Below are 22,176 nucleotides of genomic sequence, written 5' to 3'. Positions count from 1 at the left end.
GACGACATAGCGGTATATTCATCAAATATTACAACAGCATTAGAGGGTATCATGGTTGAAGCGGAAAAATTCGGCTAAGTCTCTGGCTACAAACTAAATGCGAATAAAACTCAGATAGTTGCAAACTATAAACTATCGGGAATTATCGGAGTCTGTAGTTCAGCTAATTATTTGGGGGTTAAAATTTCATCCAAGATTAGAGATATAATCCCCATTAACTGCGATGTGCTGGTCAAATCAACAGAGCAAATGGCATAAACTACCACTAAATATAATAAGCAGAATAAACTTAATTAAGATGAAAATCCTGCCGAAATTTCTTTATCTCTTCCGTTCTATTCCTTTGTCATTAAACAATATCTTTTTTAAAAAGTTAGACGGAATATTTGGTAGCTTTATCTGGGGTTACAGAAAAGCTCGAAAAAGTTTATCCTCATTAAAAGGATCTATTGATATGGGTGGTCTCTGCTTTCCAGACTTCAAACTTTATTTTTGGGCAACCTTTATAGGGCGCCTCCGTTCTTTACTTAATCCTGAGCTTAATAATTTTTTTTTTCATAATATAATGCTGAATTTAGATGCAAGAATGTTTCTGCTTAGATTGAACGACCCACATTTTTACAAAAGAGTTCAATTTAAGACAGCTCGAGACATTGCTAAGATCTGGTTTGGTATCATGCTTTTTTGTAAAACCTCCTTTTATCACTCTAAATTGAGGCTCTGGGACAACCCCGGACTCCCAGGGATATTTAATGATAGCAGGGCTAGCGTTTGGGCAACCCATGGTATATCAACCTTAGGGGATATGTATGGCACTAATGGCTTTTTAGATTTTGAGACATTAAAACATCTATATCATCTGACAGAATGTATGAGGTTTAAATATATTCAGATTCATGACTTTTTGATACGTCGGATGAAATTTTTTACTGTTTCAGAATCTGATATTTGGGATTGCCTTTATTCATTTAAAACCAAATCAGCAATAAGCACCGGCTACAATTGTCTAACTTCTTATGTAAAACAAGATTGCTCCAAACTAGCGGAGAAATGGAGTTCTAAACTTGGAATTACGATATATTCGGATCAGATCTCACATTCGCTCTCTAAAATAAACAGTTTGGTTCATTCAGCTAGCCTTCGCCTGCAACAGTTTAAAACTTCTTGTTTACTATATTATACCCCGGAAGTGATTCTTAATTGGTCTTCAAACCCATTATATACTGATCGTACCAAATGCCCTAAATGTGATACTGTGGGGGCAAATATAGAACATATGTTATTTTCTTGCCCTCATCTGAAGGACTTTTGGTTTAATCTGGATAAAGTTTTGAAATTCAAAATGGTAAGACCACCAGAATTGTCAGCATCTGCTGTACTTAGATATGCACAGCACTACCTTACCCCAAAAAGCTTTAATTACTATTTTGCTATCTTGTGCTAAACTCATTATAGCTCGGGCGTGGATCTCGCCACAGCCACCACAGATTATGCAGTGGTGGTTCCTGGTTAACGAAATCCACAACATGGAAGCTGGGCTAGCTCGAATAAGGGGTACTAGATCTTTGCTTAAATTTGAGAAAATTTGGGGCAACTTTATTTAAAATCTTTTTTGCAGGGACTTTATTTTCTTTTTATTCTAGGATATGAATTTTTTTGTATACTCTTTAACCTATTTCTTTCTCAGCGTTCATTTTATGCCTTCCTGTATAGCTCTATGTATAGATTACGATGGTATATATGTATTGTTTATGCTCAACTTTTCATTATGTGCTGATAATAAAAATATAAAAAAAAAAAATAAAAAAAAAATGTGGTCCCCTACTGGTGATAAAGCACCAAAATTAAAGGCAGGGCCCGGTTCAAGCCGCGTTGTATTTGCAAAATAATTATTTTGGCTTTTACCTTGAAATAAAACAGAAAATTAGATAGTGGTTGATATTAAATAACAATTACAGCATGGCCCCACTAGAAGTTGCTGCTGATTCAACTTACTATTGGAGACAGGTAGTTCGTCCTCCTTTTGTTTGTCTCAACCAGGCTACCCTTAGAACACACTAGGTATGTCACAACCAGCTATGTGCAAGACTTTGCACTGGACAAAGAGGTCTAAATATCTAAAGTACCAGGTCCATGTTGTATTAGAAGCTATAATATTTGCAATCGAAAAATCAATCAAGTCTTTAACAAATACAAGCATTGCCCTAAATTATGCACATCTTACTACAAATAGCTACAAAAGCCACACTCATACTTTCTCTAAAGACCACGTGTGTACAGAGTTATACCTCTAGTTCATTCTTTATCAGATTGTGTAAGTTTACTAAAAGTTTTGAGTGGGACAATGCTCGCAGCCATTAATAAAGGTGGTATATAAAGTAGCTTTAAATAAAATCTATTGTTAATCTCAGTGAATGGGAATAAGGCCTACATACTCAACAGATGAAATACACATCCAGCTGTTGTGTTAAAGCAACCAAATGTTCTTCTTGCTCATAATCCTAGAATAGCTACACAAAGTTTATGTGCATCCCATGGTGCAATGGAAGACCATGGGATGCACATATGAGGGGGCTCACAAAGGTAAAAATGTGTTTTTGACAGAGCTGCTCAAAGTATTTCAATATTTCAATCCCAACAAATTCGAAGAAAGTCCATGGTACTCCAAAACTGTTGAGACTGAATCAGTCTTAGTGCGACAACATACAATGTTAAACATAATGATGGGTTCATTAAACAGTCAGTCACAGGTTACAAGAAAGGTATGAACGAACGCTGCAGAATATTTAACCAATCTCTGTGGTAGATTACCAATGAAAACCGAACACTAAGTTAAAGGGGAATTTATGAACTGTATTTAAGAATAGGTTAACCCCTGAATTTCCAAGTGACATCTTGCGTTAAGCTTCAAAATCCAAGCTGAGTTCTAAAACGTTTGCTGGCCCTTTGCAGTAGCCACCTAATTTCAAATGAGACACTCCCCAACCCCTCCATAACTACAAATTAGAAGAAAATAAATTATGCCCATCATAAAACTGATTCAGCATACATACAAATTACTTTATTACAAATACTAATGACAGGACTGCCTCAAATACTTAATTTCGGACCTAATCACATAGGACGTAAGGCACATTGCGTGTAAATTTCTTCGAAGCAGACACTATTAACGTTGTTCGCTTCTTTGTAGCACTCGAGCCGTAGAACAGCATTCTTGGAGATGAGTGAAGATGAGCAGTAGCAGTACGTCTGTGGCGAGTCGAACATCTGTGTAAACCACACTTTTGCTGCCGCCTTTTGATAGGTGGTCTTCAAGGGGACAAGAGAGCGTTCCGCATTTCATCCTGTACTCGTGATTACAACTGGATACTCCACTGGAATGCATGTAGTTTCATCTAAGAGGAAAAGAAACAATAAATTAAGAATATGTCCCTTTGTTAAAGGGCATGCAATGCTTAATGTAATCAACCCGTATGATGACTCGGAAACAACATATGCTGAAAACATGCCTCTACTTTTGTTCACATTGTTAGATTTTCATTTTATCCTATTGTCCATCTAGAAATGTCCAAAAAAGTCTTCTCAACATCTCCTTTCCCTCTCACTGGCAAGCAACACTGTCATCCTCTACTGCATCCCCGTCACTCTCTTGCCAAACCCATACAACAGCAACCCCTAAACCATGCTCTCCCTCATGCATACTGGTCTTGCACCAGGATCCACTCCCTTAACCTAGCACAGCCTCTTACTCAACGTTAGTTTATCCAGTCCTTACTCCCACCATTTGTACGGTAAAATATTAGTAGTAATGTTTCTGAAAAATAGAAAAACACGAGGTTAAATAAAGAATAGTTTTTGTAAATTGCAGGAATTAGTCTTGTCAGCCTCCCTGTTTAGCTAAAAGTACTTAATGAAACATTCTTCACAACCAATTCAGTCACATCTAGTCTTTTCCATGACATTGAGGAATTCAATATGGTGGACCACATCGCGGTCCATTCTAGCGTCTCTGCATCAGTGTTGCCACACTTGGCTCACTGTCCTCTAGCTAGCTAACTGCTCCTTCTCACTCTGTACAATACAACCATAGCACACTCCATCTTTTCCGTTTGCTTCCCCTATCACTAATACGCCACCAACACCTCTTTCCCTGCTACAACCTAATTTCAGACTATCATAACGGTCACTAAACGGCTCTCAAGGCTCACATGTTAAAAACTCTTCCAAAGCATAGGTCATCCACTGCCATTCATTTTCACTCTTCGCTTCTTGATTGGCGCCATTCTTTTTCCTCATGACAAGGTCTACCAGTCTCAACTGCACAAGCATTACTTCGGTTATATTTCAATTAATTTGAGAATCTAAAAAATGAATTCTCATGTCCCTGCAAAATCACTCGCCACCTCTGATTAGTAAGCTAATGTGGAAACAAGCTTTCAGTTAACTTCACCCACCATCACTCCATCTGTGGACAGACTCAACATTGCCCCAACGCCCTAACATTGATTGTATCCAAAGAACAGGCTCTCTATCAGTCTCTTCCCATTATTCAAGAAACATCCAATCCATCTCTTCACCATGCTGAGCTAACAAACAGCTACCTGGACACTGCATTCTCCCATAAAAATACTTTCTTGTTGTCCCTAAATGGCCATGCACCACATCCTGCCTTCAAGCTTTTCCTTTTCTGGGGCCTCTACACTAAAACTACATTTTCACAAGGAGCATGAGCGCTCCTCACGATGAATACTCAATACGATCCTCAAATTCAACCATCTCCGCATGGAAACAACACAAAAATTGCTAACAATGCCATTCCAACATCCCCCATCTCCCATAAGTCCCATAAGTCCCATAAACCATGTAAATTACCTACTCCATCCCTGTGATGCCCTTACATACCATACAATTATAGCATACAACAAAACTGTTGGCGCTCTCACAAATAAGTGAACATTTCCTTCTTTGCAATAGGGTCTTTTTTCTCGTTTATGTTTTATTACATATACATTTTAAAGTTTAGTATTTCTGTAATGGAAATTAAAGATTAAAAAGCTTTACTAGTCTGTAGAAATCTAGAGTATTCACAACTAGGGGTTGCCATGGACAGGTGAGCAGGCCTTGGCAAACATCAGTAAAACGGAATCTGCCCGACATACAACAGAGTGACTGCTGTAACTTATTCCTTATGCCCCATGTTGTCTGTCCCTAGGATTGAGAGGGCAGCAGCTCTTCCTACAGAGCTAAGTTAGTGGCTGCAACGGTTGTGCAGCTTATGTGCATCTGAATAAGGGTGGATGAAAAAAACTACACTGCTGCTGAAAGATGCCGGTACAGTCATATGCACCATTCCTCATCGAGGTGGGGGTTCTGGCCCAGAGCACACAAGAAATAGTGATGTGAGCCACCACAAAGGCAGCAATCTGAAACACTTGGTGGAGCACAACCCTGTCCAACTCATGATTGTATCCCAAAAACAGTATATTATATATATATATATATTTTTTTTTAATGCATGGTACACTGAAGTGCTTATCCTCCTCTGCTATTTTTATTGTTTAAATATTTTTATTCACAAATATAAGGCAGTGGTACCACTGTATATGGCTACATTACATTCCGCGAGCATCACTTAAGTCAAGCAAGAGTGTTGCAGCGCTCTATGTGAACATTTAAGGAACAAAAGGTATTAATTAACAAATCACCCCCCCCCCCGCCAGTACTCACCACTTAAACAATGGGTGTGTCTGTTGCAACGGAGGCCCCTCCCTAGTTTCTCACCTATTGCAGGTGTTCAGGTCAGGGGAGGATTCAGTTAGTTGGAGTATACGCAGGTATTTGGGACAGGCAAGTTCTCTAAACTCCGTGGTTAATAGGGCCTATGCTATTTTTAGAATAAGCTCTGTACTCAGTACTGCAGTTAACCCAGCAGGAAACATTAAAAATGGCCACCATATGTCAGGATGCAGGTACACGCCAGTGTCATGGCATATGCGCCTGCAAGCATTATGAAGCTGCACCCATTTTGTTTTCTTTGCCCTCCACTTTACAAATACAAGATGGCAGTCACCCATCTGAAGCAGTAAAAAATAAACACACTGGCAAAGCCAATAGGTCTCGCCTATGTAAGAGTTATTGCTTTGGCAATGTTTTTTAGCCATGCTATACACCAGTGTGGCTGCTGTTCAGCATGGCTAGAAGTTAGTGGTGTGCAGTGGGGTAGAGTAGTGTCGGGGTCGAGCAGGGTAGTGTTTGGGAGTAGGGACAGGACTGGGGTAAGGGCAGGGTTGTGCTGGGGGTAGTGTTTTAGGGTTTAGGGTAAGTGTTCTGGTGTTAGTGTAGGGTAGTGTTTTAGGGTTGTGTCGGGGGGTCGTGCAGGGTAGTGTTTGGGAGTAGGGACAGGACTGAGGCTAAGGGCACGGTCGTGCTGAGGGTAGTGTTTTAGGGTAGTGTTGTGGAGTTTGTGTAGTGTAGGGTAACGTTTTAGGGTTTGGGGTCGTGCTGGGTAGTGTTTGGGAGTAGGGACAGGACTGGGGATAGGGGCAGTGTCGTGCAGGGGGGGGGGGGGGAGTGATTTAGGGTTTAGGGTAGTGTAGTGGTGTTTTAGTAGTGTAGGGTAGTGTACTTTTTGAGGGTTTTGGTAGTGTTATTAACTTTTGGATGTGTATTTGTATGTAGTGTTGGTTTTTTAGGTCTCGCCTGAGCCAGCACATGCGCTGGTCTAGCGAGACATTTAGTGAGTGGGCTTTAAAAAGCAGACCACAGCTTTGTGGGTGGCATAGAGCATGCGGTTACGCGCACAGGCACGAGCTGAGGCGCCATCTGGCTTTTCTCTTGCGCTCCCAATCGCGTGCGCCTCGCTCCGCCTCTCTGTATTCCTCGCGCTTGGATGCCCCTCCCCACCACAGAGCGGGTCTCGCGGCAGCGCAGGGGGGCAGACAACCAGTACCTCTACCCCTGGAAAAACAGCAGTGTGTGTTTGAACTGCCTACTACTTAAAGGAGCAATAACGGCTGCAGCATTGTGAGTACCATGCGTGTGACAACTGAATTTTAATTGTCTACTACTTGAGAAGTGGCATCTCCCCAGCTTAAATCTTCCATACTATCCTACAAGTACATTTTACTGCGTGTATTTTTGCTTCGATTCCCACTGTCAGTACCTTTACGCCTACAGTGCAGTGTGATTACTACCCGACTCAGTGCTTGCCTGTGGCGATAGACTTTGTGAGATCTACTGTTTGGTATGAGATTTCCCATTTTGGATCTCTATACTTTGAGTAACTTTGGCTGCATGAATTCTTTGACTTCACTTTCATTGTCGGAAGAGTTGTGGCTACTCTTAAAAGCTGCAGAGCGATTGCTCTACCAGTCACTGTAATCGCGCAACCGTGTTTCTCTTTGTCATGTTCATGCCTAAATTCTGCCAGGAGCAAAACGGAGGCCGCATTTGAATCGCTATACTTGTATGACTTTAGTTACGTGCTTACTTTTAAATCCAGTCTCGCGCAGTCATTGAGATTCCATCTACGCACAAACCCTTCCTTCTTCGCCGTGCTCCAATTCCTTCCGAAACTGCACAAACAGCCATGTGCAGCTGGGGGCTGAGAAGCCGGGAGGAATCGCTGGAAGTGCTTTGTGATTATATAAATAAATAAATGTTTAAAAAATATATCTTGCTCCAATAAAAGATAATAATCTTCCTACTCTACGCAGAGTGGATCTTTACAGGTTACTTTATTTTTGTACCGTACTTTCCTTCTCCTAGAATGGCGCTTCATACTTCTAAAAGCTGACAGTCACATTTTTTTAGCTGCTTCTCACGGTCTTCAGCCTCACGTCATAGCAATACCCTGCTCATACCCAAAATGCCTGATGTACATATTAACAATGTCAGCCAGCTAGATGGAGAATGAAGGTGATCTCCAAAGGCATGAGAAGATTGCCAGGAGATGGTTGGGTACATCTTATAGAAAGGCAGAGGTATTTTGCAGGTTAAATATCTCAGTACAGCAGTTGTTAAACAAGATATGCACTTATACCATTTAAAGTCTAATCGTGTTTGCATATTCTGAGCCCTGAGCCATAATTCTATGTGCTACAATATTCGAGACTGCTTTGCGGATGAAACTTGCTGTAGGTACTTTAACGCTTGACATACATTTTGAGTCCCTTCCTGGGGGGGGGCAGCATGGCTGATGGGAGACTTGCCATCTGGTAGAGAATTCTGAATTTGATGGAAATAGTTTGCACAATTAAAACCTTGCAGTGGCTCTGGGAGGCGAAGGAGGACCGTGTATAATCCGTCGAAAATTAGCTTTCCCTTGCCCGTGATGACTGCCTCCTTTCCAAATGTTTTCTGGTTCCATAGTTTCAATATTGCTTTCTTACTCATTACACAGCAACTGATGTGGGAGTGGTTACAATGGTGAGACTCAGACTAATATCACCAAAGATATGCTACTCTGCTGTGGAACCTCAAGCAGATTTCAAACAGACGTATTTTGGTAAAGTGGTAAAACTAGGATAAAATGTCAAGCCTCGTAGTGACATGGCTAAAACGTTCCCACTATCTCATGTCAAGCGGTTGATGCTAGAAGTTTGCGTCTGCCCACCTAGGTGAATTAGACACCTTATTGAAGGGAGGCGGTTCTCTTTATTTATTTTTTAAAGCACTGGCTACTTTAACAGTGCCTGTTTCTTAGCACTCTTTATACTTACAGATAGGAGACTAAAGGCATAAGCGGATTGTGAGGACTAAAATTCTATTTAATTCCAGTTCAATAGCCAAGTCATTTTCTTTCTGCACTTGGCTCTTCAAAGGTAGCGATAGCAAGCAGAGAGGCTTTCCCTAGTGCGCAGTAGAGGGACAGTGGCTCAGATACAGCACAACACAGTAATATCAAATCTGTACTCTTCTAGAGACTTAAGAGGCAGGTTATACTGGAACTCTCAAATAACTCCACATCTCAATATGCACACCATGTACATGCTTCGCTTACTCTACGCCCACCAACCATCCCACTGCCAGCCCCCAAGCCACTCAGCCGGCTGGCTTCAATGCAGCCCTCGGTCACACAACAGACCATACTTTTTGACCCCTGGAAAAACGTTTGTGAGTACTCGTTTGTTATGGCCTGCCTACTTTGGACCCCAGCAGGATGTAAAGGGAAGTGCCCTCTCTACTCAGACCTAAAATTCAGGCAATTAATTCTGGTAGAGAAAGGAAGAGGAAAGAGAAAGAACAATCTGGAACTGTGAGCACAGAGGAAATGCATTCTCTAAACAAGAAATAGTAACATCCCTGCAGGTGACCACTGCTGCTCATTAAGGGCCAGTTACACATGCATTGAAAAGGATCCCAAAGTTCGTTTTGTGCAGGGGTATTAATAGAATTGGGATCCCTTTACAGCTCTAGGGTTTACAGTGCATAGTAACGTTCACAGGAAAAAATACAAGGGTCAGCAACCTAAGAGATACATTGGCATCCAACAACAATGGTGGAACTTGTGCGTTCTTTTAACAAACTACCCAATGCAGTAGAGGCAGTCTGCCATAATCCAGCTTAAACTAAATTATCTGAGAATAGAGAAATCCTCACTGCCCATCTTGTTCACCCAATCAGTCCCTGAGAGACACGCTAGACTGAGAAAAAAGATAGACATGGATAATGCCAGAAACTTGGCAAAACCCCTAAAAAAGTCCCAGCCCAAACACAAGTCTGCAATATCATCATAGCCTTTGGCTCCAAACAAGAGTGCACACTGAATTCCCACTTCCCGAGTTGAGTTCCAACATCATAAGTGTGGTTCTAGAGTAAACCTACAGGAATTTTGGGACCCAACCCGAGAACTGGTGAAGCAGAGATCTCACATGAAAATAGCCCTGGTCAAACCGTGGAGCTTGCACTATACCAGCTAGCAATTCCTACCAACTCAATGTATTCGGTCCATAGAATGAGTATTTAGTAAACCTAGCGACAACAAAAATCAAAAGAGCTACCAAAGCCCCCTGCAAAGTTGCTAAGGGTGAAAACATAATCCAAGATCATATCCACCAACAATTGTCAGGCCAACAGTGACCCAGACAGCCAAACTTTTCTGATCCAATCGGGAGGCGTTGTAGGAAATGTGCCTTTTTTGTGTGGTCACCCCATATAATTTGCGGTTTGCTGGATCCTATACCTTTGCTGACTTTAGAGCGGTGTACATTTTACCCCGGATAACCAGTGGTAAAGTGTTTGTGCTCCTTGTTATGACCGGTAAATCAGCCATGTCACCTTCAAGTATAGAGATTAAACTCATTTTTATAGGTATAAAGGAACAGAGACCCCCATCCACAGCCAGGGAGAGTTGCAGGCTTCCACCATCTGCCCTCTCAAAATTCCACCTGCCCCCAGCTGTAATATTGAGAAGGTGCATGTGTCACTGAGGTGACAGATACCCGAGAAAAAGGAACAGCTGTTTTAGACAAATGCAACACATCCGACTCCAATGGACTCGAAGCCCAAACCAATATGGCTGTCTAATGTGGACACGCAGAGCACAAGCACGTCTGAGCTCAAAGGCAGAGTGGCACTGTGATGCAGAGATAATGAACCGGCAATGAGGCGTGTTGCATTACATGATTGTTGCAGATAGTCAATGGCTTGTAAAGCGAGACTACTCACCCGTAAGGGTCTCAAGGCGCTGGGTGGAGCTGCTGGCCTGTCGAAGGCGCTTTGGTTCAGTTGAAGAGCCAGGTCTGGAGGTCCTTCCTAAAGAAGGATCTTCCTCCAGTTGTGGTCTTGTTTATACGTGGGACTGTAGCCAGGGCCAAGGTCTCTGGTGGGTATGTGGAATATGAGCCTGTGGTTGAGGTACCCAGGTCCCGCATTGTGTAGGGCTTTGTAGGCGTGAGGGGCAAGGTGATTCTTTTGTTGACTGGGAGCCAGTGGAGGCTGCGGCAGGGGATGTTGAGAAAGAGTCTGCAGAGGCGTTTAGATTTTCTGCAGTTTCTGGGTAATGCCAGCGTAGAGTGCGTAGTCGTAACCAAATCTGCTGCTGACGAGTGCGTGGGTGACTATCTTTCTGGAATAATTGGGGATCCATTTGAAGATCTTTCAGAGAAGGCGTAGTGTGCAGAAGCAGGATAATGAGACTGCGTTGATCTGGCAGTTCATGGTGAGTGAGGAGTCCAGGATGATCCGAAGCTTCCGCGTGTGGTCGTGGGGGTTCCAAGTTCTGCGGCCACCAGGAGTCATTCCTGGTGGAGGGGGTGGAGCCCATGATGAGGACTTAGGTATTCTATTAGTTGAGCTTGAAGCAGCTGTCCTTCATCCAGGCGGAGACACTCTTCATCCCACTGTGAAAGTTATTCTTGGTGATTCTGGGTTAGTTGGTGAGGGAGAATCAACTGGATGTCATCAGCGTAGGAGACTATGATGAGTCTGGTTTCTGACAAGGACTGTGAGAGGGGGCCATGTAGATGTTGAAAAGCGTGGGGCTAAGGAAGGAGCCCTGAGGTACTCCGCAGCTGATCTCTGTGGGTTCGGAACGGAGGTAGTCTGACTAGGTTTGGCCAGAGAAGGAGCGGATCCATTCCAGGGCTTTGTTATGGACACCGGGGTCGTGGAGTCTTGTGCATAGGGTGCGGTGAGAGACTGTCTAAGGTGGCCAAGAGGTCCAGGAGGATAAGGGCTGCAGTTTCACTTCAGTCAAGGAGGGCGCAGATGTGGTCTGTGGTGACGAGGAGGGCGTACTTGTTGCTGTGGTTGCTTCGGAAGCCTGATTGGGAGCGGTCCAGGATGTGGTTTGCTTTGATTAACTTGGAAAGGTGGGCGTTGATGGTCTTCTCAATGACCTTGGCTAGGAAGGGGAAAAGAGAGATGGGTCTAAAGTTCTTGAGGTCCGGTCGACCGGCAGAGGGTTTCTTCAGCAAGGAGTCGATATCTGTGTGTTTCCAGTCTGGCGGAAGGTGGCTGAAGGTGACGGAGTTGATGGTGCGGCAGAGTCTGAAGGAGATGGTGGTGCCTGCTCTATTGAAGATGTGATGCGGGTAGAGGTTCGAAGATGCTCCGGAGTGGATGCTATTCATGATCTTGAGGGTGTCGTCCGCGGTGAGGGGGTCTAGTAGAGTAGGATCTGTTGGGGTCTTTCATCGAGGGGTGTGGTGGTTGTGGGTGTGGGTGGGAGGGTCTTGGGTACCGAGACTGTCAAAGCTGTTGTATATCTCCTTGATCTTGCAGTGGAAGTAGGTGCCAAGGTTGTTGCTGGGTATGGGGATGTCTGCGGTCTGTGCGGGGTATGGCAAATTCTTTGACCACGGCGAAAAGTTCCTTGCAATCGAGTGCATTGAGTACACACGGTTTCAAAGTTTAGCAACATAAGGGTATGCACAAAATGCTCTCTGATTAGATGCAAATAGTTGCAGAAGCTTGAAAGCAAGATTAATGTTTCTTTGCTTTCAATATAAAATGTTCCTAAAAAATGAAAGTAGGGAAATAATATTTTGCTAAACTACTGTAAAATTTCAGGTACCATCGCTTGCCTTACAGCTGGTTTTTTTTTTTAACGCGACAGCTTTCGTCAATTAACTGTCTGATTTCTTTTTTACTCTGGATCTGCGCTCATAGGCTAAACTCCCAGCTGTGCTATCCTTACCATTTGCGTTTCAATTCCTCCACTTCACTGCATCGTCACGTAAAACACTTATCTCAGCCTTCTTGCCATTTTGAATCTCCTTCCTTCTTCGCAGCACAAGTCTTTCGGCAGTTTTTTTCATTTGTCCACATTGCCCGCAGGGTGTAACGTGTGTCTTCCCAGTCAGCTTAGACACAACATTTCAACCTTTCCCTGCTGTTACTCCTCACCTAAGCTGCTTTACATGTCGATTTGAGTTCGTGTTTTTAATCTATCTCTGACACCATGTTATGTCTAGCCAAGCGTCGCCAAAACTGTTGTAGTTCAAATGGGAACACAACTCGATATTAGTCTTCAGGAAGTAGTTAATGTCTGTTTAGATAGCTTGCTTTCCACATTATAATTAGGTTCCCTGTTTCTGATATCCATGATTCACCTCTGTGTCTCTTGCTGCCTGCCCTCGACTTCAATACTCTCCTGCCTCTGTGTTCTGCATTCCTCTCTTATTTACTTTTAATATAATGTTTTTACTTCACGCACCCAAACACGTATGCTTTCACCTAGATACTGCTGCAAGCTTCTAATTCACTTTGCAGTGTGGTGCGTTGTTTGTGCACTTTCCATTCACGCTTCAATTCCCTCCACCGAAACAAATCGCGTCACTCTGCTGGCCTCTCCACTCCCCCCGCCACCCCCGCCTCTTTATCCTGCAGCAGGCAGAGAGTCGGTGCCATTTACATTTGAATGCTGTTTAAATTAGTGACAATGAACAAACTTCACGTGGATGGTGCGGTCTCAAAACTCTTTCGCGCAAATAAAATGTTTCAGAAATTGTGAGTTACTTTATACTTAATCCTAATGTCTGTTTAGATCGCGTCACTCTGCTGGCCTCTCCACTCCCCACGCCTCTTTATCCTGCAGCAGGCCGAGAGGGAATGCCATAAAGAAACCTTTCTAAAATCTCTGCTGCTCGGGAAGTGCCCAGTGCACCCATCCTCACAGGCCCAGACAGCGCTCCCAGATGAGGTGTGACCAACAACGCAGTTGTTTTGAAAAACAGACATTTTCAAATATATGCAAATCCCTGAACAATTTAACAGTCTGCGAATACTGGCAGCTACTAACTTTTTAAAGTGGCACTTAAAATCGAAAAACATGTTTGCTCCTGGCACACCAGTTGTAAATGGCTGTGACTACCTTGCTTAGGTGTACATTATTGACGCCAACACACGCAAGTCGCCTGCATCAGGCCCCTCACACACTGCCCCCTCACACAGACCACTCACACTGACCCCTCCACACTGACCCCTCACACACTGCCCTTCTCATCAGTTATCCCCTCCATCTGGAACAACCTGCCTGAGAGCCATCGGAAGGAACACAACCTCCTTCCTTTCAGGAAAAAATTAACCCCCCTCCCCCACCCCCACCCCCCGGTCGTGCAGCACCTCCCTCATTGACTCGAACCGCTTCGTCTTTCCCCTCATTAACAGCCTTGTTCTTTGACCGGCTGTAACAACATCAACTGTTGCATGCCTAAACACTTATAAGGTACAAGGTTTAGCCGTGCAACAGCTGGTGTTGTTGCACCAAGGATATTGTGCTGCAAAACTAAATACTTATTAAGGTCCCACAAGCGAGACCTATTGGCTATGCCAATGCTTGTTTGTTTTGGCAATGCGTGACTTGTTTTGGCATGGCTATTGTAAAATCGTATTGATGTGAGAGCTGCCGTGCCCTCACCATTATAACAAATATTGGCAAACGCAAAAATAGTTTTTGGTCTCAAAAAAGCACACACTGCCACATTAGTTACTGGCACTGAACAAAACTACTTTGTGTACCGATATGCTCCTTGTGAAAGAGCAGAATGCTGTCACTCACAGTGAAGCCAGCCGATTCAGAGAGAGAGAGAATTTTAATAAACACAAAAGTTCATGGTTAACGCCAGACCAAATTAGGGGCCCAATTATTAAAGAAAGTCTCAAAAGTGCACCTTTGGTATATGGCTTTCGTAAATTCACAAGAATTTACATTAGTAGGGCAAGAAATTGTACTTCCACCAAATATTTGTGAACTGCATTTTAGCATGAGTAAATATGCAGGTGTAGATTTGCTCATGTGAAAACCTGGATGTTTGAAAGTTCATTTTCCCTCCAACTACTTGTTTCCCCAACTCTGAAAAAAAGGTTTACGTATGCCACTCTCAGGAGTAAATTTCCTCCATTTCTCAGTATGGGAAAGATTAGAGAAGATTTGTTGAAAACCCTAAAACATGCAAGTTAGTAGGTTTGCACAGACGCAATAGGGCATTCCAAGCCTGAAACTACTGCTTACCACCATCTTCAGTCCCAGTATGTGGAGCTGTGGAAACGTGGCAACATAAAATGATTACTAGTATTCAAACACTACTATGGGATATACCCTGGCATAATCAGAGAGGCTATTTAAGAGCTCTTATATAATGAGATTGCTGCCACAATTTGTGGCAGCATTACATGGCACCAAAGGAACATGTGGATTTTGTTACAGGACAAGTAGATTTATGAAGCAACCTGCCCCATGCACAAGTAGATATTTTAATAAATTCCACACCCCTGCTACGCAGTCTTACACTTCTGGTTTCCACAGATCTGGAACCTCCTTGAGAAACCTCACTTTGAAAGGCATCACCACCACCTTCTTCCCTACGAGAAACAAAGGAAAAAGATGGAGTGACCTCATGGGAAGTGGACAGCATATATCCCGAGTTAGACATAGATTGACTTACATGAGTAAAAGTATCTAAATTTGAAGAGGGAGATTTTTTATACAAAGCCACTCTCCAAAAATTCTACTTCTCACCATTATCAAGTACAATATAACTAGGAAAGGATTCTTTAACTCTATAAAGGACACCATAACTTATTAAGATCCTTAGTGAATCTGTCAGGTTTAACTTTTACCAAGTCACCAGGAAAAATAGACTTGACTGGAGGAACAACAATCAAAATTTGTGATATTGTCAATTTTGTTTTTGATCCATGATGGCGTCAATTTGGTACCAGGATGTCTTCCACGCATTAATTCTAATGGAGACTTACCATTAAGTTCATGAGAAGTGGTGTGGTAAGCCCACAACAAGTCTTGTACCATCTCATTTGCAAACCCACCAGAACAACAAGACAATTGTATAATGCCTTTAACCACTCTATTAGCTCTCTCGCATACACCATTCCCTTGAGTATTATAAAGAAGAGGACGGTGGTGTGCCACACCACAACCAGATAAAAAGGCACGCATAATGTGTGATGTGAGCTGAGTGCCATTGTCTGTCAAGATAGAAGGACACCCTTCCTCATGGAATACATTTATTAGAAATTCTATGGTACATTCAGTGGTGATATCCTTAACAAATTTAACAGTAAGCCATTTAGAAAACAAATCTACTACCACAATAGCAAAACGTTGATCTAATGGTAATTCACCCATAGGACCAATGAAATCAAGGCATATACTATGCCAAGGTTGTTTAGGAGTGGAAATACTGTTCGAGGTTTGTGTAGAAGCTAGTTTAAATCTTCTCACTGTCGTGGCTTAATTTCACAATCTTTGGTCTCAAAGAAAATGGAGGAATAAACCTATCACCTCTCATGAGAATATGATCACTCGACACAGATAATTCATCCAAAACTTTAATATAAGGGCGGACAGAATTTTGGACACAACTTTCACGTCTGGCACCTAACTTGATCAAATCCATGACACGCAGTAGAACACTGTCTTTAGACATGGCAGAACACCACTCTTCCCTATCAAAAGTGCCTTCACATAATGCCACAACATCTTGAACAAAGACAATAGCTCCATCATCCTGAACCTCACATGACTAGTCCTTAGAACTTTCACTCTTGATAGACAATCTTGATAAACAGTCAGCTTGTATATTTCGCCAACCCTGAATAGAAGAAATGTCATAATGGAACTATTGAAGTCTGGATGCAAGCCTTGCTAGCCTAGGAGAACCTTTCCCAGCACCACCAGGCGATAAAACACAAATCAAAGGTTTATGATCTGTCATAAGCTTAAAAATGGTACCCCACAGATAAGTCCTAAAATATTGCACACTCCATGCAGCACCCAAAGCTTCCTTTTTGATTACAGAATCATTTTGTTCCGAAACTGAGTGAAGCAAACACAATAGTTCCGTCACCATCATCATACTTCGGGAGAAGAACAGCCCCTAGGCTTGTGGTACTAGCATCCACCATAAGTATAGAGGGACGTCTAATATCAAAAGCTGCCAATACTTTAGCTTCGCACAATTCCTTTTTATGTCATTAAAACACTGTATGACAATCACTCCACATAAATTTCACAACATTTTCACACCTTTTTTTAAGAAGAAGCCTCAAGGTCAACATTTTATCAGAATTTTTTTTTTACAAACTTTGAAAAAAATCCAAAAAGCCCCATAAAAGATCGTAATTGATCTTTATCAGTAGGGCACGGTGCTGAGCGTATGGCTTCTAACACATTTTTTTGTTTCATTTGACACCCTGTGCTGAAATTTCGTAGCCTAGATACTCAATTTGTTGTACTAAAAATGAGCACTTTTCTTTACGTAGAGTTAGACCAGCGTCTTCAGTTCTGTGTAAAACCTCTTTGAGAGTACGATTGTGATCATCAATGGTTTCACCAAAAATCAAGATATCATCCTGGAAAAAGACTGCCTTCTCAACACTCTTAAAAAGTTCTGTGACCATCCGCTGAAAAACACTGGCAGCGGAGGTTAACCCAAAAGGGAGTCTAGTGAACTGAAAAGTACCTGATATTGGGAAGCGGAAAGGTATCAGCTATTACACTTTTATTGAGAGACCTAAGGTCCACACAGAACCTAATTTTCCCATCAGATTTGCGAGAAATCACAACCGGAAACATCCAAGTTGATGCTTCCACTGGTTCAATAATGCCACCTTGTTGCATTTCATTAATCAAAGACTTAACTCCCTAACCGCTAAGGGAACTCTCCTCAGTTTGTGTTGAATAGGAACTGAATTATTCTTAAACAACATTTTGTGTACATAACCAACTCATCCAATTCATTTCTAAAAACCAACTTACCTAATTCATTTCTAAAAACAATCTCAGCGATTTGCCAAGAAAAAAACGTATAACCGGTCCTTCTACGGTATGGCTCCAAGGATTTGGAATGCTCTGCCCAGTGAAACTAGAATGAACCCTTCCCCGGCTTCCTTGAAAAGAGAAGTAAAAGCTATCCTCATGGCTCAATCCACGTGAACTCTTTGTTCTATTCGCTGTACTTTATTACTTACTTTTCCTCGCTTATATTCGTCCTTCGATTATATCTTTGCCATTTTGCACTAGCATCGCACCGCCTTGTCTTGTTCTAGATGTATCTAGTACGTAATTATTGCGTGACTCATATCGTAATATATTCTGTATATATTTCTACTTGTCATGTAAAACGCTCCGATACTCGCAAGAGTCTGGTTCGCGCTATATAAAACCTTCAAAATAAATAAACTGCTGGACCCCTTGTAAAATATTATCAAGTGAAAACTCATCCACAACCATTACTTGGCAAGGTGCTCTAGGATTAACAATTATATGTAAATCAGATTGATGAATTCACCCAAGGATTGGGGACCATCAATGGCAACATAAACTTTACCTTCGGTAGATTTGCCTGAAAAGGAAATATTAGCATCAAAATATCCTAACATGTCTACACATTCACCTTGAAATTCAGTAGGACAAATATCACATGGTGTAAGTGGTCTGTTACCCCATTCTTTCTTATATAAAGGTTCAGGAATTATAGTATATCTTGAGCCAGTGTCCACCATTAACGTTACCACTTGACCGATGTCAAAATCTGCCTTTTGCATTTTTCTCTCTTCTCATTAATTACATGAATATCATTAATGGATTCATCAACCACTAAAATTGTATCCTCTCTCTTAATTTCAATAGAATTTTCATCAACAACTACTACCCTTTGTCTTCCTTTGTATCTACACATTTTAGAAAAATGGCCTAGTATCCCACATTTTAAACATTCTTTGTTATTAGCAAAACTAAATTTTGCTTCTGAAGCATGTGTATTGCTCCCACATCTTGAGCAAAATTTCGTTGGAGTCTTTACAAAATGCTTTTGTTTATTAATAAACCTTCTGTTGTAGTCATTTCTTGATAGATGACAAGGTGTAGCCAAGTGGTATTATCATGTAGAGGTTTATTAGTCAAGTTCCAAGATAGTAGTTACAGGTTCCAGGCTAATTCAAGAGCTGGTTCAAAGCTGGAACAGAGCCCCACCAGGAGCTGCATCTTCGCTGCTCAGCCCACTCTCACCAACTGTCATTCTTCTCATCCACCATGCACACCAACATTCCACGCAGTCATCACTCATTCCAAGGTTCCATACATACACACATACACACTGGCTGAGCAGCATAAATGTAAGTACAACATATCCTCTCTCTTTATGGAAACAATCAACAAAGATTAGTTTTAACTCTAAGAGAGAGCAACATCTGTCTGTAAACAAAATGATACAACATTGCAAACAGATCAATTTAACTATAAAGAAGAATGAAAGTGGAAAGAATTGTGAAGCAGGGCAAGATGAGTACATATTGCAGAAGAACGAAGAAGGAAATGAAAAGTATAGAAAACCAGCAAGGAAAGAGTGCAAGCAGGAAGATATAGCTAGGCACATCCCCTTCCCTTGGGAACATCATGAAGAAAATATAAAATGCAATAAGTAAGTAACATAATCTTAGTGTGTGGGAATGGGAGAAAAGTAGAAATAAAGAAGATGTAAAATTCAAACTAATCACCCATTCTTACATAACACACACAAAAGAAAACACTGCGCAAAACTAATAGAATGGGGAACACCCGCGGTGTGTAAACACCAAACCATTAAGTATCCTACACAAATGAGTTCTTGGTACACATTAATGAAGTGTACATAATAATCATGTAAATAAAAGATTTCAAAGGTACAAGAGTAAAGGACACGACTCATTGTATAATAAAAATGAAAACATTTTTGGTTGCAAGGCCTAATGTGTATTCAGGGCTCGAAAATTTCACTCGACCGCTCGCATAGTCGAGCTAAATTTAACACGGTCGAGCTATTTTTAGGTCCTACTCGCCCTTTCTGGCGAGTAGGAAAACAAACCAACTTTTGTCCTCGGTCTGTGAAAACGGAGCAAATGTGACAAGATAACAAAGATTTAAAGGCATTTTTATTGCTCACAAAGTTAATGAGCAACAAAGATGCCTTTAACTCTTGTTATCTTGTTACATTTGCACCGCTTTCAGAGACTGAGGTCAAGTAGGTTGCAGTTAGGTCGAGGACATTTTTTAAGGTACTAGTCCTGCAGGACTAGTACTATTTTTGGGATTTTTCGAGCCCTGGTATTTCAAACACAGATAAAATATAGGCACCGCTTTAACAGAGGCCAAAGTATGGGTACATCGCCCAAAACACTACAAAGCCAAGGCAAAATTATGGGTCACTGCTCATCCCGCATAACCAAGTATATGTGCATAACAAAAGAAAATTGGTGCATAACCCAAAACACATACCAAAAGTATGGACCACTGACCAACAAAGAGGCCAAAACATGGAACAACTGTCCATCGCGCATAATCCAATAAAAGTGGGTACAGAGCCCAATGCGCATAACAAAATATGGGTGCACAATTCAAGGCACTTAGCTCAAAACACATGCCAAAAGTATGGATCCACTGTCCAACAAAGAGGCTAAAACATGGACCAACTGTCCATCGCGCATATTCCCATAAAAGTGGATACAAAGTCCAATGCGCACTACAACAAGATAAGGGTCTCCAGTCCATTGTTCATCATGAAGGAATGAGTAAACACAATAAAAACTAAGAAGAAACAGTAATTCACACTAGTGGATGAAAAATGTGGTACGAGTAATTGGTAACACTGAAGCTAGGTAAAATCAAAGACCATGTAGAGTGTAACAGTGAGAAGGGTGTGCGCACCACCCACACTGAAGATTAGGCCGAATGTATGGAGACCAGCTCCCGTACACAACTACCCTACAGAAAAAGTATAAGTTAATACACTAGCGATTCCACAAACAGTCCAACCTGGAACAAATGAAGCTCTCACGAAAAACATACCTACAGTAAAAAACTCAATTAAAGTGCAAATGAAAATAGTGTAGTACCACCATAACATAAAACAAGGACTGTGGTCAATTTCTTCTTACTCAGCAATTGCTAAACACAACACCATCTTCCTTAAATCATTAAATAGATTATAAGCATATTAATAGGCATGTTAAATAATTGTTCATAAACAGTTAAGGTGACAATGTTTTGTGAGCAAACTCCGGTGAGCGAACTCTCACCCGAGATTTTAAAGCAATATATTAGCTTTTCCATAGATACTTCGAGTAGCTGCAGCAAAATGTATTGTGAAGAGAATTCGAGATTTGCTGGTGTGGCAGTCCGTCTATAGAGTAGCGCAGTCTTTATTTTTCCTTTGTCTCAAAATACCTTAAAAACGAATATCTTATGCCAGAAACAGCTCCGATCCGACATGTCGATAAATGACTTGCCGTGGTGTTGTCATGGTGATGTTACCCAAGATGGCCTCCAACGTCGTATTTGCGTCCTTTCTACGGAAAGTTGGGTTTACTGGTGATGCAAGTGCTGTTTCTATCAGGAGATTGAGCACAAACAACCTGTGACGTGGCATACCATCAGCTCGATGACCGTGAAGAAACAGTTGGACAGTTCGCTCGAGCTCACATTGAAGGTAACGACTTTCAAGTTGGTTTGACGATAGGAATAAAAGTTAATACACTAACCACTGACGGCACATTCCCAAAGTCCGTTGATAATCCAATTTCAGTTTGCTTAATGGATTCTGAATTACCGGCAAGAGTTTTTTTTTTTTTTTTTTTTACATACTTGAAGTCTGCGACTGCTACTCAGGACTGAAATGCTGGCCAAATTGTCATTTAAATACTGCAATCACGCTGTCAGACACTACAATTCACTTTTGAAACTGTAAACAACAACATATTCATGTGCTTGAAGGCGGAAAATGGAGTATACGGGCAGGCCCACTAGATGGCGCTTGATCCTAACGCTGTTAGACAATCTAAAATCACAGCTCGAAAATGTAGATGTGCGATCTCTTCTGATGCCGAAAGTTTGCATTCTTCACATTGTCTATCAATTAAAAGTCTTGGTAAAATGCAGATAAATGATTCTTAGTGACGTTTTTGGAAGGCTAGAGACTTTGGTGTGAAACAGTGACGGATATCTTTAAACAACACAATACCAACTGTTTACACACACTTCTTTTCATTAACGCCTTCCTTTTCTTTAAAGGTGATAAACACGAGGAGTGTGAAGCGCCCGGAGTAGGCTGTCCCGATAGTAATGGGCACTGGTGGGGCTAAACGGGCGTTCTTCTCCTTCTTGTTATTTTTTTTTCCCTTAAGACTGCTTTACTTTGTTACTTGAATTTAAAAAAAACGTTCCGTACAACTGTAGGT

At 41.7% G+C, this 22,176-nt stretch overlaps 1 long non-coding RNA gene across 1 annotated transcript in view; it reads right to left on the bottom strand.

Annotated features, from left to right (window-relative positions):
* Positions 1–2,832: 2,832 nt before the first annotated feature.
* Positions 2,833–22,176, bottom strand: part of LOC144818469 (uncharacterized) — a 34,995-nt gene continuing 15,651 nt past the window's right edge. The window contains exon 2 of the long non-coding RNA XR_013607111.1: positions 2,833–3,395. This is a non-coding gene — a long non-coding RNA (uncharacterized LOC144818469). The remainder of the gene's footprint in view (positions 3,396–22,176) is intronic.

The sequence above is a fragment of the Lissotriton helveticus genome, chromosome 2_1 (genome assembly GCF_964261635.1).
Source record: "Lissotriton helveticus chromosome 2_1, aLisHel1.1, whole genome shotgun sequence".
In the NCBI taxonomy this organism is placed as follows: Eukaryota; Metazoa; Chordata; class Amphibia; order Caudata; family Salamandridae; genus Lissotriton; species Lissotriton helveticus.
This window is presented reverse-complemented; position numbering and strand designations above follow the sequence as displayed.